Raw genomic sequence first — 17177 nt, forward strand, 5'->3', positions numbered from 1 at the left:
TATCCAGGAAATACTCAGCAGGTCAGGCAGCATCTGTAGAGAGAGAAACAGGGTTAATGTTTCAGGTCTCAGTTCTGATGAAAGGTCATTGACCTGACCTGAAACGTTAACTCCGTTTCTCTCTCCACAGATGCTGCCTGACCTGCTGAGCATTTCCAGCATTTTCTGTTTTTATTTCAGATTTCCAGCATCTTGCTTTTGTGTTGAGAATATCCCGACCTACTTCACATAGAACTGTTATGGACTTTGATATCTGACCAATTGGTCCCCGTGATCCAGGTCTTTAAAATGCTCAGCAGCATGATTACGTAGATGCAAGCAGGTTATTTGGTTTCTTATTTTTGAGTGCAGCACTGGAGTACATCGGTTCAAAATGAGCAAGCCTGCAATGAGAATAGAGATTAGAAGAAATTTTGTTATTCCCACCAACTCCCAGCAAAAGCAGTTGATGCCATGTCAGAAAGGAGCTAGAGAGATATCTGGTGAGGATGAGATTAACATTTTTGGAACAGACATGAGTTAGATAATCAGATAAACCTACAGGGCAGCATAAGGGAGATATACCTGGATCTATGCCCAGACGCACTGGATTGCCCAAGTGGAAAGAATATCAAATATTGTGTAGGTTGAAACACACACCTCTAAAGGAACCTGCCAAATTCTCCTCTATTTTAATTAATGGAGGACAATCAGGTGGGTTCCTTTGCCCCACCTGATTTTCTGATCACTCACTGCATCCAGCAGACCCAGTGTGCGCCTGGTCACAGACCCAGGAGAATCTCCCCTTATGGTTCATCTCAGGAGGTAACATTTAGTGGAGGTGTACATTTAGATTCTGGATTTTTGTTCCATTTTTTGTGTATTTGTGCAGAACTTTAGTTTAAAATTAGTTTTAAAAACATCACACTCAAAAAGTAAGTTGTGCATTCATTTAAGACAAAAGGTATAAAGTAATCATTTGAAGAGAATAAAGCAGCAGCGCCTCATCAGGTGAGGCAATTGTCAGGCTTGCAATAACTGCAGAATGGCACACACACGAAACAAAAAATTCTGTTTGAGAATACTCCATGAGCAAAACTAAAACTTGTAACCAAATGACTATTCGCAAAACTGCAATCTTTTCAGATTTTATTTACCCGTTTAAGCTTCTCCTCAGGGTGACTGGGGTTCTGTTCCTGCTTCGCAGTGTGTTCATCCAAAGACAATCCTTACGCATGAAGCTGGCTTGGTCAGGCATGCATCGGGTGTTTTTTAAAAAGTTGGAATCAAAGGAGCTTACCCCACTTCCTGGTTCGCTGTCTGTGAGAAGTTCTGCTTTTTGATCGGCTGCTTAGGCAGCTTGCTGATGTCACAGCAGCTCTTCGCTGGGACTCCCCGTTAACTTGCGTTGATTTCAGTTACGCGTCGGAAAAGCCGAACTTCGCACCACAGAGATCGCGAGATCTTTGAGTGAAGCTTACTTCGGGGCCCGCGGCGAATGCCTTTACTTCGCTGCTGACTGCAAATTAGGGCCACTATCTTGTTCATACTGCTGCCTCTGCTTCTCCATTATTAAACCTGTCTGTTACTAAACTGTTTCATCTGGTTGACATTATCTGTCTTCTAAAGTGACATCAGATATACTGAAACTCTCTCATACTATCTGGGAGCAGTAAAAAGGTTAATTGTCCACCAAGGGCATGTTATTCCAGATTACATTGCCCATAAAGCTACACTTGGTTCATAGGGAGCAAAGGCATTGAAGTTTAACCATGTAGAGCTACACATATTGGCCTGTATTTTCCGATGCCTACGGGTGTGTACGAGCTGTGTACACACCCGTAGGGACATCGGAAATGCCGGTTTCAGGCATGGGAAAGGATCCTCTTGACCGATCGCACGCCTGCCCTGGAGAAGGGCCTCTGCGGGTGGAGAGTTCCGCTTTCTGCAGAACCTCCGCCCGCTGAAAACCCTTAGAAATCTTACACCTGGTAAAAACAGGCATAAGGCCTGCTTTTACCAGCATAAGAGTTTAAAAAAGAAAAAAGATATTTTTAACTCATTTGTAATTTAAAAATACTTGTAAGAAAGGTAAGTTTATTTTTAGCCCCGTAAAAAACATTAATTATTTTTTTCAAAAATTACATTTTTGTTTAAAATATTTAATTTAATGTAATTTTAGCTCATTTTTAAAAATGTGATGGTTTTTTTTTTAATGTATTTAATGTTTTAGTGTCTTTTTTCAGTGATCCCCATTCATATATTTGACAGGTCGATCTGTCAGAAGTATGAAGGGAGATTCCCTTCTCCCATTGGCTCGCCTGGCCCACGTGATCCCAGGGACGTTTGTGAACTGCATGCGCCCCTGGGATACCTGGCCCCTGCGCATTTTGATTGTGGAGAGGCCCAGGAGCGGAAGTGTTTGGACCTCGGGAGCCCTCAGGTAAGGGCGTAGATTTTTTTCCGATAGGCGGCCTCCGCACCCGGGAAGCCTCCTATCGGAAATTACGGGCCAATGTTTCGCCTTTATGTGTGGACCATGTATGAATAAATATTGAAATAATGTAGGGGAACAAAATTATTTAGAACGTTATTTATTCATGGTTGCTCTTTCAAATATCCTTGCCAGCAAAATCTTATCAATACCTTTGGTGTACAATTCCATTGTCATGAAGATATTTCACAGCATCAAGAATCTGCCGAATCAGAATGCTGGCATCTTTCTCTGTGTAAACTCCACGTTCAAGAATCTTGTCAAAAAGTTCTCCTCCCATCACACTGGAAATAAATGTGAACATGCATGTTTTATCTGGAATGGAATGGAATGCAATGCACACTCCTAAAGAGCGTGCTTGCACTTAACAGTACTTAACACATTGTTTTACACAGAGGCAGGATGTGTCACAGAATCCTCTAACCTGGTTAATGTTTTCAATTTGCAGTGTGTGCATTCCTGCAGAAATCATTAAATGTTCATTGATGAAAATGCTGAGAATATGCATCACTCACATGATTCTCCTACGATAAAGAACACTGTGTTGGCAAAACATCCTTAACTGCGACCTTCCTTCCCCATAATTGTGAATCACAATCAGCCACTCTCTATTATGATTGCTGCTTTTCTAATGAGGCATAGAATGATGAGTTCTCTGAAAGCCTATCCATCTTAGAACTAAGATACTAAGACAATTTCATAATACCTCAAAGACAATTGCCAGTCATGTCCAAAATGGGATTCTCCAGATTTCCAACCATAACTTCAGTGGAAACCCCGGAGAAATGACGTAAATGAACGCTTAAGCCATTTCTCGAGAGTTTATGCAATTTTCCACCGAAGTTATGACGGGAAGCCAATATATCTAGACCTGTACTGGAGAATCCACTTTCGTCATCGCCAATCGCAGTGAACTTGCAGATATAAAGAAAAAAAGATAAGACTTGCATTTATATAGCATCTTTCATGACTTCAGGATGTCCCAAAGCACTTTACAGCCAACGAGGTATTTTTTGAGGTCACTGTGGTAATGTAGGAAACACGGCAGCCAATTTGAGCACAGCAAGCTCCCCCAAACAGCAAGTGATAATGACCAGATAATCTGTTTTTTGTGATGTTGGTTAAGCGATAGATATTGGCCAGTACACCGGGGAGAACTCCCCTGCTCCTCTTCACAATAGTGCCATGGGATCAGTTACATCCACCCGAGAGAGCAGACGGGGCCTCGGTTTAACGTCTCATCCGAAAGACGACAGTGCAGCACTCCCTCAGCACTGCATTGGAGGGTCTGCCTAGATTTTGTGTTCCAGTCTCTGGAGTAGGACTTGAACCCACGACCTTCATGACTTAGAAGGTGAGAGTGCTACCCACTGAGCCACAGCTGACATGTCCTCAAATTGCGATTGCCAAAAGCCCGAATATATTAAAGGCTTTACTTTTGGTACAGCTTGTACTGATCAAGCATTCACTTGAGAGTTAAGTTGTTGTTGTTGTTCCTGATTGTTCTTAATCGTTACTGATGTATGTTTATTATAATAAAACACCAAAAACATCAAGTGATGAAGGCTACTACAAGTCTGTTGCACTGATCAGTTTCAGGTTCTGCTAGGCTCCACTTTGTGTCTGCCACATAAAGAATTTCATAGGCTAATCCCCTCATTAAAGTCCGCTGCAACATCAAAGTGGCACTAAAAGAGTGGCAAATATTAGGTAAGGCAGAAACAATAGGGATAATTTTCCGAGATTGTGCTCTAGATGGGTACCTTGCCTATCGGGAATGCATAATGGTATTTGAGCACGTGCTACGCATGATTTAAATATTAGGAAAATCATGTGTTGCGCATGCCAAAATGTTTGATAAACAATTCCAGCATGCCCGGCTCCCCACTGGAAGCATCATAGAATCATAGAATGGTTACAGCACAGAAGGAGGCCAATCGGACCATCGAGCCCATGCCGACTCGCTGCAAGAGCACTTCAGCTAGTCCCACTCCCCCGCCCTTTCCCCGTAGCCCTTCAGTTTTTTTTCCTTCAGGTAATTATCCAATTCCCTTTTGAAGATAGGATTGAGTCTGCCTCCACCACCCTCTCAGGCAGTGCATTCCAGATCCTAACCGTTCGTTTTTCCTCATGTCGCCTTTGGTTCTTCTGTCAATCACCTTAAACCTGTGTCCTCTGGATCTCGACCTTTCCGCCAATGGGAACAGTTTCTCTCTATCTACTCTGTCTGGACCCCTCATGATTTTGAACACCTCTATCAAATCTCCTCTCAACCTTCTCTGCTCTAAGGAGAACAACCCCAGCTTCTCTAGTCTATCCATGTAACTGAAGTCCCTCATCCCTGGAATCATTCCCATAAGTCTGTTCTGCACCCTCTCTGAGGCCTTCACATCCTTCCTAAAGTGTGGTGCCCAGAATTGGACACAATACTCTAGTTAAACCAATGTTTTATACAGGTTCATCATAACTTCCCTGCTTTTGTACTTTATGGGCTGGATTTTCATTGAGGAGTCGGATAGGAGGCGGGACTACAACTTTTGGGGTTGTAGTCCCGCCTCCATCGAGTTCGAGCCAACCTATGCGATTTTGACTTGATTGACCTTGTTGAGCCCGCCCAGCGGGCTCAGCAGGCCAATTAAGGGCCACCTGGCAACAGGTGACATCACACATTGATATTTCATCTGTCAAGACCTTTTGACAGATGAAATATCAGCGTTTCACAGCTGTTTGAAGCTGTCAAACACTGACAATCTGTACTCCAAGTTACAGGAAACTCTCTGGTATCCGGCACCGACGGGACCGGGATGGTGCCGGTTGATTAAAAATTCCGGATGATGGAGAGGATTATCTACCGAGGCTATTTTTAACAAACAAAGAGTCAGACTCCTGTTATTGAGGTGTTCGGACTTCTGACAGTGCCAAGTAGTGGCAGTTTGGAGAACTACCCCCACTGACTAACTCGGCCACCGCGGGAGACTCGGACTCGGACTTGGCAACATTTCCGGTTATTGAGGTGTTTTCAGAGTATGAATTTTGCCGGTTAATAGAGAATTCTGGATTTAGGTGCCGTTTAAACGAGAGTTTCCTGTAATTCCTTCCTGTCAGGATGATTTAGAGATCTCCCCGGAACAGAAAGCTGAATGCTGGAACTTTTGACAGGTCGCGGCCATTCTGCTTTCTGTGCCGGTCAGATGAGGGACTCCCGAGACCTGAGGGAAGGAAGGATGTAAAGGTAAGTAAATGTAAGTAAAACTTCTTTAAACACACCAAACATACTTACCTCTACACTCATGCACCCATCACTCACCTGAACACCGGACATCTCGACCCCTCCCAGCCCTTCATCCCAACGGCCCACCTCGCTAACTTGGCGTGGTTTGGAGCCGTCGGGAATCCCACATTTCAACAATGAAAATAGGGATTAGGCTAAAAACTGCCTGTTAACTACCTGTTAACAGGCAGTTAATTGGCACTAATCCCCTTCCTGCCTCGGGGAGGTGGGTCCCAGCGCGGGTCCGGTACCCGCCTCCTTTGAAACTGGCATGGAGGCGGGTTGGGGGCGGGATGGGTTCGTGCCCCCCGATTTCAGGATTTGAATCCTCCACACGCCTCCAATCCCGCCTCCACGGCCCAATGAAAATCCTGCCTATTGCCTCTATTTATGAAGCCCAGGATCCTGTCTGCTTTTTTAACCGTTTTCTCAACCTGCCCTGCCACCTTCAACGATTTGTGCACATATATCCCCAGGTCTCTCTGTTCCTGCACCCCCTTTAGGATTGTACCCTTTAGTTTATATTGCTTCTCCTCATTCTTCCTACCAAAATGTATCACTTCGCACTTCTCTGCGTTAAATTTCATCTGCCACGTTTCTGCTCATTTCACCAGCTTGTCTATGTCTTCTTGAACTCTATCATTGTTCACTAAACTTCCAAGTTTTGTGACATCTGAAATTTTTTAAATTGCGCCCTTTACACCCAAGTCCAAGTCATTAATATATATCAAGAAAAGCAGTGGTCCTAGTACCGACCCCTGGGGAACACCACTGTATACCTTCCTCCAGACCGAAAAATAACCGTTCACCACTACTCTCTGTTTCCTGTCACTTAGCCAATTTCGTATCCATGCTGCCATTGTCCCTTTTATTCCATGGGCTTTAACCTTGCTGGCAAGCCTATTATGTGGCACTTTATCAAACGCCTTTTGAAAGTCCATTTACACCACATCAACCGAATTGCCCACATCAACCCTCTCTGTTACCTCATCAAAAAACTTGATCAAGTTAGTTAAACACGATTTGCCTTTAACAAATTCGTGCTGGCTTTTCTTAATTAATCCACACTTGTCCAAGTGACTGTTAACTTTGTCCCTGATTATCAGTTCTAAAAGCTGCCCCACTACCGAGGTTAAACTGACTAGCCTGTAGTTGCTGGGTTTATCCTTACACCCTTCTTTGAACAAGGGTGTAACATTTGCAATTCTCTAGTCCTCTGGCACCACCCTGTATCTATGGAGGATTGGAAGATTATGGCTAATACCTCTGCAATTTCCTCCTTAACTTCCCTCAGCATCCTAGGATGCATCCCATCTGACTTACCAACTTTAAGTATAGACAGCCTTTCTAGTGCCTCCTCTGTATCAATTTTTATCTTATCCAGTATCTCCACTACCTCTGCTTTCACTATGACTTTGGCAGCATCTTCTTCCTTGGTGAAGACAAATGTAAAGTACTCATTTAGTACCTCAGCCATGCCCTCTGCCTCCATGTGTAGGTCTCCTTTTTGGTCCCTAATCAGCCCCATCCCTCCTCTTACTACCCGTTTATTTATCTGCCTATAGAAGACATTTGAATTATCTTTTATGTTGGCTGCCATTCTATTCTCGTACCCTCTCTTTGCCCCTCTTATTTTCTTTTTCAATTCCCCTCTGAATTTTCTATATTTAGCCTGATTCTCAGATGTATTCTCGACCTGACATCTGTTATACGCGTTCTTTTTCTGCTTCATCTTACTCTCTATCTCTTTTATCATCCAGGGAGCTCTGGCTTTAGTTGCCCTACCTTTCCCCCTCGTGGGAATGTACCTCGACTGTACCTGAACCATCTCCTCTTTAAAGGCAGCCCATTGTTTGATTACAGTTTTGCCTGCCAATCTTTGACTCCAATTTACCCGGGCCAGATCCATTCTCAACCCACTGAAATTTGCTTTCCTCGAATTAAGTATTTTTACTCTAGACTGCTCCCTGTCCTTTTCCATAGCTAATCTACACCTAAACCGAATGTTGAATGTTATCCCTGTTGTCAACACAAGCCCACCCAGTTAATTACCTGGGGAAAGGTTCTCTAAAGATTCTACCTGTTCCTCCAATGACCTCTTGCGCATCCCCGATTTTAATCGCTCCACCATTGGCGGCCGTCCCTTCAGCTGCCAAGACCCTAAGCTCCGGAATTCCCTCCCTAAACCTCTCCGCCTCTCTACCAACGTTTGCTGTAAGTTGCGTGGCCATACAGCGCTCCAGGGGTCCTCCACAGCCGGCTTGCCGGCTTTTCAATAGAAAATCCGCGCATGCGGGATATTTTGAATGGGCCGCGCAGCCCGAAAAAAATCACACGGAACATTGCTCTCTACCTCGCTCTCCTCCTTTCAAGACACTCCTTAAAACCTAGCTCTTTGACCAAGATTTTGCTCAGCTGTCGTAATATCTCCTTATGTGGCTCGGTGTCAAATTTTGTCTGATAACGCAGCTGTGGAGTGCCTGGGAACGTTTTACTACGTTAAAGGCGCTATATAAATGCAAGTTGTTGTCGTTGATGCCCACAGCAAAAGACAGATCTCGCATTTGCATCCGTATTATTCATCGTTGACACAACATTATTCATGAAATAATGAGAAGCATAAAACATGGAAAGAAGTTCAGATATAAAGTGGATTCGAATGCCTAATCACAGCTGCATGACTAGGTAGAAGTGAGTTGGACTCTCATAGATGTCCACCAGGGCTATGATGTTTTCATGTTTTATCCTGAAGTCCAAAGAAAGAAGTAAAAACATTGCAATAATTCTGCATTTGCTCCAGTGCATTCATTTAATTGATGAAAGTTAATAAATGGACCCTCACCTATACACAAGTAAAATAGACATAATCTTACTCACTTTCTCAGAACTGCAATTTCATTTTCTAATACAATGTCATTTGCATCCTTATTCTTTTTCTGAAGACATTTCAAAGCTACCATTTTATCAGTTGCCCTCTCTTTTGCCAAATACACTTCAGAAAAGGCTCCTCTGCAAGAATGAAAGAATCATTTATATTACATGTGCGGGTAACAGAGTGGTTAATAGTATTTGTATTATTCAGTAGAACGCTGTTTGCATAATTTATACTGCTGTGGGGACTGGGGCTGTCTTCTATACTCAGCTCACTCAGTAATAAGCACAATTTGGCCATTAATTTGTTGACTTGCTAGAGCTCTATTTTTCTTCATTCTCTCATTTTAATCAACAGGTAGATGTGCTTAAACAGTCGGGTAATGCAAGTAGGAAGCGCTAACGGACTTTCGTTTAACCGGAGGTTAAATGTCCGGAAAGCTCTATCTACCGGCAAAATTCAGGAGCCGTTTCCTATAAGTTTTTTTACTTCTCGTTGCTTTTTTTTCCAGTCAGGCTCTGCAAGGTCTAGCTGAAGCTATTGCTTAGCTACAGAGACGCTTTTAAGCTGCGGCGGACTGTTTTGAAGCTGTTGCTAAGCAACAGGGTTTGTTGATTCACACGGAGCTCAAAAGCTCCGTATGTTTTAACATTAGCGCTGGTTTCTACGGCAGTTTTGATGGTACGGCACCAGCTCGGTCCCGTCAGTGCCGGATACCAGAAAGTTTCCTGTAACCTGGAAGGACAAGGGCAGCAGACGCATGGGAATGCCACGCCTCCAAGTTCCCCTCCAAGTCACACACAATCCTGACTTGGATGTATATCGGCCGATCCTTCAATCGTCGCTGGGTCAAAATCCTGGAACTCCCTCCCTAACAGCACTGTGGGAGCACCTACACCACACGGACTGCAGCGGTTCAAGAAGGCCGCTCACCACCACCTTCTCAAGGGCAACTAGGGATGGGCAATAAATGCTGGCCTTGCCAGCGATGCCCACATCCCGCGAATACATTTTAAAAATGCAGTTAATTAATTCCTAATGGGGGCGAGTTCACAACACAAAGCTGCCTGCAATTCACCACTAATTGGAACTACATAAAATTACATAGAATATACAGCACAGAAACAAGCCATTAGGCCCAACCAGTCCATGTGGCGGTTATGCTCCACTCGAGCCTCATCCCATCCTTCCTTATGTAACCCTATCAGCATAACCCTCTGTTCCCTGTTCCCTCATATGCTTATCTCACCTCCCCTTAAATGCATCTATACTATTCGCTTCAACCACTCCCTGTGGTAGCGAGTTCCACATTGTCACCACTCTCTGGGTAAAGTAATTTCTTCTGAATTCCCTATTGGATTTCTTGATGACTATCTTATATTGGTGGCCTCTAGTTTTGCTCTTCCCCACAAATGGAAATACTCTCTCTGCGTCTACTCTATCAAAACCTTTCATGATTTTAAAGACCTCTGTTGGGTCACCTCTCAGCCTTCTCGGAGACCCAACCTGTTCATCCTTTCCCAATAGCTATAACCTCGCATTTCTGGTATCATCCTTGTAAATCTTATTTGCACCCTCTCCAGTGCCTCTATATCCTTTATATAAAATGGCGACCAGAACTGTTCACAGTACTCCAAGTTTTGTCTAACCAAGGTTTGATACAAGTTTAGCATAACTTCTCTACTTTTCAATTCTATCCCTTTAGAAATAAACCCTAATGCTTCGTTTGCTTTTTTTGTGGCCTTATTAACCTGCATCGCTGCCTTTAGTGATTTGTGTATTTGTACTCCCAGATCCCTTTGCTCCTCTACCCCACTTCGATTCTTATTTTCCAAATAGATTCTATATTGTCCTCCTTGACCTCTCTGCAGCCTTCAACACAGTCAATCACATGATTTTGCTTCAAAATCTCTCTTTCCTTGTGCAGCTCTATGGGACTGCTTTATTTGGTTCCACTCTTATCTATCCAGTCATAGCCAGAGCATTTGTAGTAATGGCTTCTCTTCCCACCCCCATACAGTCATCTCTGCAGGTCGCCAAGGATCCATGTTTGATCCACTCCTCTTCCTCATCTACATGGTGCCGTTTGCCAACTGATATCCAGTCTTGGATGAGTCTTAAACTCCTCCAGCTAAATATTGGAAGAACTGAAGCCATTGTCTTCGACACCCATCGAAAATGCCAAACCCTTGCTACCAACTTCATCCTCCTTCACCACCGTCTCAAGCTGCACCAGACTAATCACACTCTCAGTATCCTATTCTGAACCCATATCCTCTCTGTTACAAAGAATTCCTACTTCCATCTCAGTAACATCGCCCACCTCTGCACTACCTAAGCCCATCTGCTGCTGAAGCCCTCATTCATACCTTTATCAATTATTCCAAAGCTCTCCTGGCTGGCCACCATAACCTTCTTCCACCCTCCATAAACTTCAGCTCATCCAAAACTTTGCTGCCCATATCCTATCACACACCAAGTCACCCTCGTCCATTACGCCTGCCCTCACTGACCTACATTAGCTCTCGGCCCTCCAGTACCTCAAATTTAAAATGATCATTCTTGTGTTTAAATCCCTCCAGGGCCTTGTCCCTCCCTATCTCCCTCACCCCCTCCAGCCTTAACCAACCTGCCACCCCGAACTCCATTCTTCTGGCTCTAGGCTCCTATTTATTCCCCCTTCCCTTGGCCCCACCATTGGCAGCCGTGCATTCAGCTGCCTAGGTCTCACTCTCTGGAATTCCCATCCTAAATCCCTTTGCCTTTCTACCTCTTTTTGTTAGGTCCCTCGTTAAATCCCACCTCTGACCGAGCTTTTGGTCACCCTTCCTAATCCCTGCTCTGGCTCGGCATCCATTTTTCAACAAATTACAGGATGACTGGTATATATTCTGGTATACAGTCTCACAGTAAGTTACCTTAAAATCCTGGAGCTGCAGTGTTGCTACCAAGTGGGTACTCCAGTGCATGTTAAATGAAAGAAAATTGGTTTATAATGACAATTCAGTAAGAGAATATTTCTTTAATAAAAACAGAAAATACTGGAAATGTTCAGCAGATCAGGCAGCAGCTGTGGAGAGAGAAACAGAGTTAACGTTTCAGGTCGATGACCTTTCATCAGAACTCTTTTTTTAATGTTGCACGCAGATGAAAATATACCCCACGGAATATTAAAAGGTAAAATTATAAGTAACTGCTTTAAATGTAAAATATTTATCCATTGATGTTTTCCATGTGGTTATTTCTGTATTGTTTAATTTTCGGAGAAATTAGTATTTTTCATAGAGCCCCAAAAAAATTACATCATTAATTAAAGGGTAAATATCATCATGTCCCTAATTTTAGGGATTGCTTGATTTGTATTTATCTGTAGATCCTGCTGGGATTCATTCTTCTAGTATCTGTACTTCATAGTACTGGAACTTAACTGGACCAGCCACATAAATACTGTGGCAACAAGAGCAGGTCAGAGACTGGGTATTCTGCGGTGAGTGTCTCACCTCCTGACTCCCCAAAGCCTTTCCACCATCTACAAGGCACAAGTAAGGAGTGTGATGGAATACTCTCCACTTGCCTGGATCTGTGCCGCTCCAACAACACTCAAGAAGCTCGATACCATCCAGGACAAAGCAGCCCGCTTGATTGGCACCCCATCCACCACCTTAAACATTCACTCCCTCCACCACTGGCGCACCGTGGCTGCAGTGTGTACCATCTACAAGATGCACTGCAGCAACTCGCCAAAGCTTCTTTGGCAACACCTCCCAAACCCACGACTTCTACCACCTAGAAGGACAAGGGCAGCAGGCACATTGGAACACCACCACCTCCAATTCCCCTCCAAGTCACCCACCATCCTGACTTGGAAGTATATCGCCGTTCCTTCATCGTTGCTGGGTCAAAATCCTGGAGCTCCCTCCCTAACAGCACCGTGGGAGTACCTTCACCACACGGACTGCAACGGTTCAAGAAGGCGGCTCACAACCACCTTCTCAAGGGCAATTAGGGATGAGCAATAAATGCTGGCCTTGCCAGCAATGCCCACATCCCACGAACGAATAAATATTTTTTTTTAAAGTACAGTGCATGTCTTGCAATGGTGTACAGCTCCTGTATAACATGTGACATGCATGTGGCATCCATACCATTGTGCACAGTATATCACTCAGAAACAGCTTAGCTGTTACGTCACTTCTTCCTGTCGTGTTTCAGGAATATACAGGAAAATCAAAATAATTAATGTGGTGGGAAATAAAATAGGTATATAAGGAAAGCTTGATATAGAGTACTTACTATGTTCAGAATCTCAACGAGGGCTAAAAGGAAAATTTATTAATAGAAACAAAGGAAGATGAAAATCTCAAATAGGAAATAAGGGATTCTCAATATTTAGGTTTACGTGGTATTTGCTGTCTCTCACATAAGGATTGTACAGCACCCCCCTCATATCTCGAAGGCTAAGATGACTACTTACTGTTCATCTTAGCCAGCACCCCTCATATCTCGGAGGCTAAGATGATTACTTACTGTTCATCTTAGTGTCCTCAGAACCTATCTCTGACTAAGCCTTCAGTCACCTCCGTAACTCTTCCCCATGCTTCTGCTCAGTGTCTGACTCACCCCCACCTCCTGTTGTGAAGCAATTTGGGATGTTTCAATACATTAAAGGTAATATATAAATGCAAGCTGCTGCAGTGTTCTGTCAGTACATGTCACTATCTCCTCAAGTATTTGTGGAATATATGGCTCTGTATTCAATTAAAAAAATAACCTCTAGAAGTTACAACATTTGATTAAGATAACCCAGACGATGACTGCCTCCCAATCAGGGCTACCATCTTGTTACCATTTTCAAGGCTGAGATGCAGGACATAATGGGGGAATTCTCCTCTATGATACTAACTGAAATCAGACAGGATCGCACCAGAGAATGTCTGAAATTTCGGGAGGTGAGGCCAAATGCTACCTCACCGCCCCAACCGGGATTTCCCTCCCCGGCCAGGATGCTTGAAGTTGAAAGAGACCTAGGAGCCTTGGTAAATGCAATGCTAAATATGCCCAACCAATGCAGAGTAGTGTTCAACAAAGCTAATAGGATGTTTAACTATATAGTCAAAAAGATAGAATGCACATCAGAGGAGGCAATGATCAAACGGTTTGGTGCTCTGGTCAGACTGCACCTTGAATATTGCATCCAGTTCTGGTTGCCAAGAAACAAGCACTGGAGGCAGTGCAGAGAAGAGAAGATCCGCAAGTGTCCAGGATTTGAGTTATGAGGAATGACTTGGGCTTTTCAGCTAGGAAAGGAGGCATCTGAGAGGTGATCTTAAAGAGGTATATAAGATTGTTAAGGTATAGAAAATGTTAACCTGGAATATTGCTTTATATTGAAGTATTGGAGTAGAACAAAGGGACATTGGTTTAAATTAGTAAAATTAATTTTAGGACTGATATCAGAAAATTTTTCTTCACACAAAGAGTTGAGGAGGTGGAAACCCTGGAATCACTTAAGAAATAATTGGATGTTAAAATGGTGGGTGGGGCATTAGGATCTCTCTGGCTGGATGAATTAAGATGGGCCGAATGACCTACCTCATCTATAATTATCTTGTGATCACCTTTACATAAAAAGTTCACAAAAGTCCCTAGGATTGGTGGGGACGATGCATTGGCATCAGTGTGTCTGTCATCTAATTCTCAATAGACCTTCATTCATGCTAATTCCTCCTTGGTCCACCAGTTGAGATGCCACGCAACCCACTCAGTGCATGATTGATAAATCTGCTTTTCACCACACACAGGTGCATTCTCACCACATCCCAAACTTCCTACAATGTCAACATGGATACACAAGCTGTGGGCCAAGTCCCAGGCAGAAGTTCATGCGGACACGGTTCCCCTTTACACATTGTCACTGCACCAGCTCGCCAACGTGTACCTAGGGCTGTAACATGTCTGATAAGGATCCTCACACCTGACAACTCCGAGCAATACATAACTATATCCCACAGTCCACATTCAATGACTGCCTATTTCTGCCCCACCCCCCCCCCCACCCCCATCAGCGGTGAACCACTCCAAACCTGTACATCTACTTTATATTGGGGCAGAAATTCCAGTCCCTACGGGTGTGTACGCGGGGTGTACTCACCCATAGGGCCAACGGAAATGCCGGTTTTAGGCATGCACTGCACATGCGCTGGAAGCCGGCATTTCCGATCTGTCAAGAAAGCTCTTGACAGATCCTTCGGCTGCCCGGGAGCAGGGTCTCTGCGGGCGGATAGTTCCTTTTTTTGGAGACCCTCCGCCCACAGAAAACACTTCCAATTCTTGCGCTGGTAAAAGCAGGTATAAGGCCTGCTTTTACCAGGATAAGAGGAAAAAAAAAAATTTCCACTGATTTATCATTTAAAAATACTTTAAAGAAAGGTAAGTTTATTTTTAGCCCCATTAAAAACTTTAATTATTTTTTTCAGAAAATAAAATTTTTGTTTAAAATACTTAATTTATGTAATTTAAAGTCATTTTAAAAATGTGATTTTTAAAAAATTTATTTAAAATTTTACTATGTTTTGGGGGTGATTCCCATTCATATATTTGACAGGTCTTCCTGTCAAATGTATGAAGGGAGAATCCCTTCTCTGATTGGCTCCCCATGGCCCATGTGATCCCAGGGACGCTGCAAACTGCCTGCGCCTCTGGGATACGTGGGCCCTGCGCACCGGCAGTTTGGAGAGGCCCAGCAACGGAACTCTGCGCCTCCCGGGAGCACTCCGGTCCAGAAGCAGATTTTTCCAGATCGCAGCCCTCCGCCCGCGGGAGGCCTGCGAACGGAATTTCTGGGCCAATGTGTTTGCTGTAAAATATTTGGCGGATCACTTCTATTTTTAGCTTATGAATTACTGTTTGTATGCAAAACTGATAGATAGATAGATAAATAACAAGTCAAAAGACTGAAAAAGTCCTTCTGTGACAGGATTAAATAAAAATATCTGACAGCCCAATAAACAGCAGCTTCCAGGACAATGGGAGCGATCATAAGCCTGCAATCTAATTAAAGAGTTTCAGATTAATTCAAAACATTACTTGAATAGGTTTCAGCAGTCAGTCGAAGTTTGAGATTAGACTGCAGCCTGCTGATTACTTCTGACAGATATACTTAAAAAAAAACATATGCCAGAATTCTTTTAAAATTCTGATTAGTTCTTTTTGTCATTTTGCAACAGGCAGGGATGAGGTCAGCTACCAGTTAATTCCAGTTCTTGGATCAACAGTGACACTTGCACAGGAGAATAAATGGCTACTGACGTCTTTAATACAGGTTTATTAGGAAATAATCTACAAGCAATTGCCGTAAATCCCCTGCTCTCTCTACACTGATAACAGTTACATTTTAAGAAGTTCTATTATTGTAATAGCACCCAGAGAATGGGATTAAGACTCAATTGTATCTTTAAATTTGATGTACTAGAAAGAGAAGACTGGGAGCTGGAATTTTGGATTAACCTTATCTCACTTTCACAACACTAGGGGTGGTGCTACACAGATATACCAGATCCTAGGGGATTGATTACAGCCAGCAGGTGACAAGGCTGTGAGCAGGGCTGGACCACAGAGCAAGACATGTGCCTGACATGTGACCAGTTCACACCAGACAGCAACAAACAGAAATGTGCAACTGTAGTGTGAACAGGGCTTGTTAAACATGCTGTTCTGGACTTATTACATGCAGATAGCACCCTCTAGTGGTAGTTAGTGTATAGCAGTGTTATTGTATAGCAGGGTGTTATTTGACCTTCTTCCTGTTTGACCCAGAAGTAGTATTCCAGGAAGAACCTGCTGAGTTATGAAGAAAGCCACATGAGGGATTCTCAATCCTGTTGCATCCCTTCTTATACGCTAGGCAAGACGCAATGTCTGTGAGTATCCTTGTTTAGTAACATGATAACAACCTTGTCAGTGTAGTATTTTGACAATACTTTGTCTATAAGAAGTTATTAGCTGTTAGCTACCGAGGTTTAGCTTCAGTGCTATTTAGTTATACAATTAGTCTATTCTGTTGTCATAAACATGTTTATATCTTATGTAACATCTAATGTATAGTACTCAGCTCTATGTAAAAAACATATTTTGTCTTTGTTTACAGTTTCACAAATTTATTCAAGTAAAGCTTCAAAACAGCAACCTGCTTCTCGAGGAATTATTTGAATGAGTGTTTAGCTGGCTGGATAACTAGATAGGAGTACATCTAGCGAGACCAGTACACATACACAGAACAAGCCTGTGTACAAATCAAATCCACAAAATCTAAATAATTGTAAACTGATTGATCCATCATTTAAAGGTGCAAAGTGTTGAAAAACGCCATTTAAATCTTTAAAGGCAATAAAAATGAATTTGCTATTTGAAGGAGCAGTATATCTTTCACAGGATGGGTTAAGAGTAGAATACCATTCTCAGCAGCCCTGCACTCCAACTTCTAATCTATTTTTCAAGATTAGGGAGCTGTAGTTGAGAACTCTGGCCTCCTGCGGTCTGACTGCACTTTTTTAAGCACTTGC

General features: G+C 43.2%; 1 pseudogene across 1 annotated transcript in view; it reads right to left on the reverse strand.

Moving 5' to 3' along the window:
• LOC147105170 (calcium/calmodulin-dependent protein kinase type 1D-like) overlaps window positions 1–17177 on the reverse strand; it is a 41209-nt pseudogene that overhangs the window by 21972 nt on the left and 2060 nt on the right. The window contains exons 3-5 of the transcript XR_015081768.1: window positions 8622–8753; window positions 8416–8490; window positions 2625–2757 (exon numbers count right to left, since the gene is read on the reverse strand). The product of XR_015081768.1 is annotated as a calcium/calmodulin-dependent protein kinase type 1D-like (transcript). The remainder of the gene's footprint in view (window positions 1–2624; window positions 2758–8415; window positions 8491–8621; window positions 8754–17177) is intronic.

The sequence above is a fragment of the Somniosus microcephalus genome, chromosome 18, assembly GCF_052327205.1.
Source record: "Somniosus microcephalus isolate GS21.2 chromosome 18, FLI_Smic_1.0, whole genome shotgun sequence".
Lineage (NCBI taxonomy): Eukaryota > Metazoa > Chordata > Chondrichthyes > Squaliformes > Somniosidae > Somniosus > Somniosus microcephalus.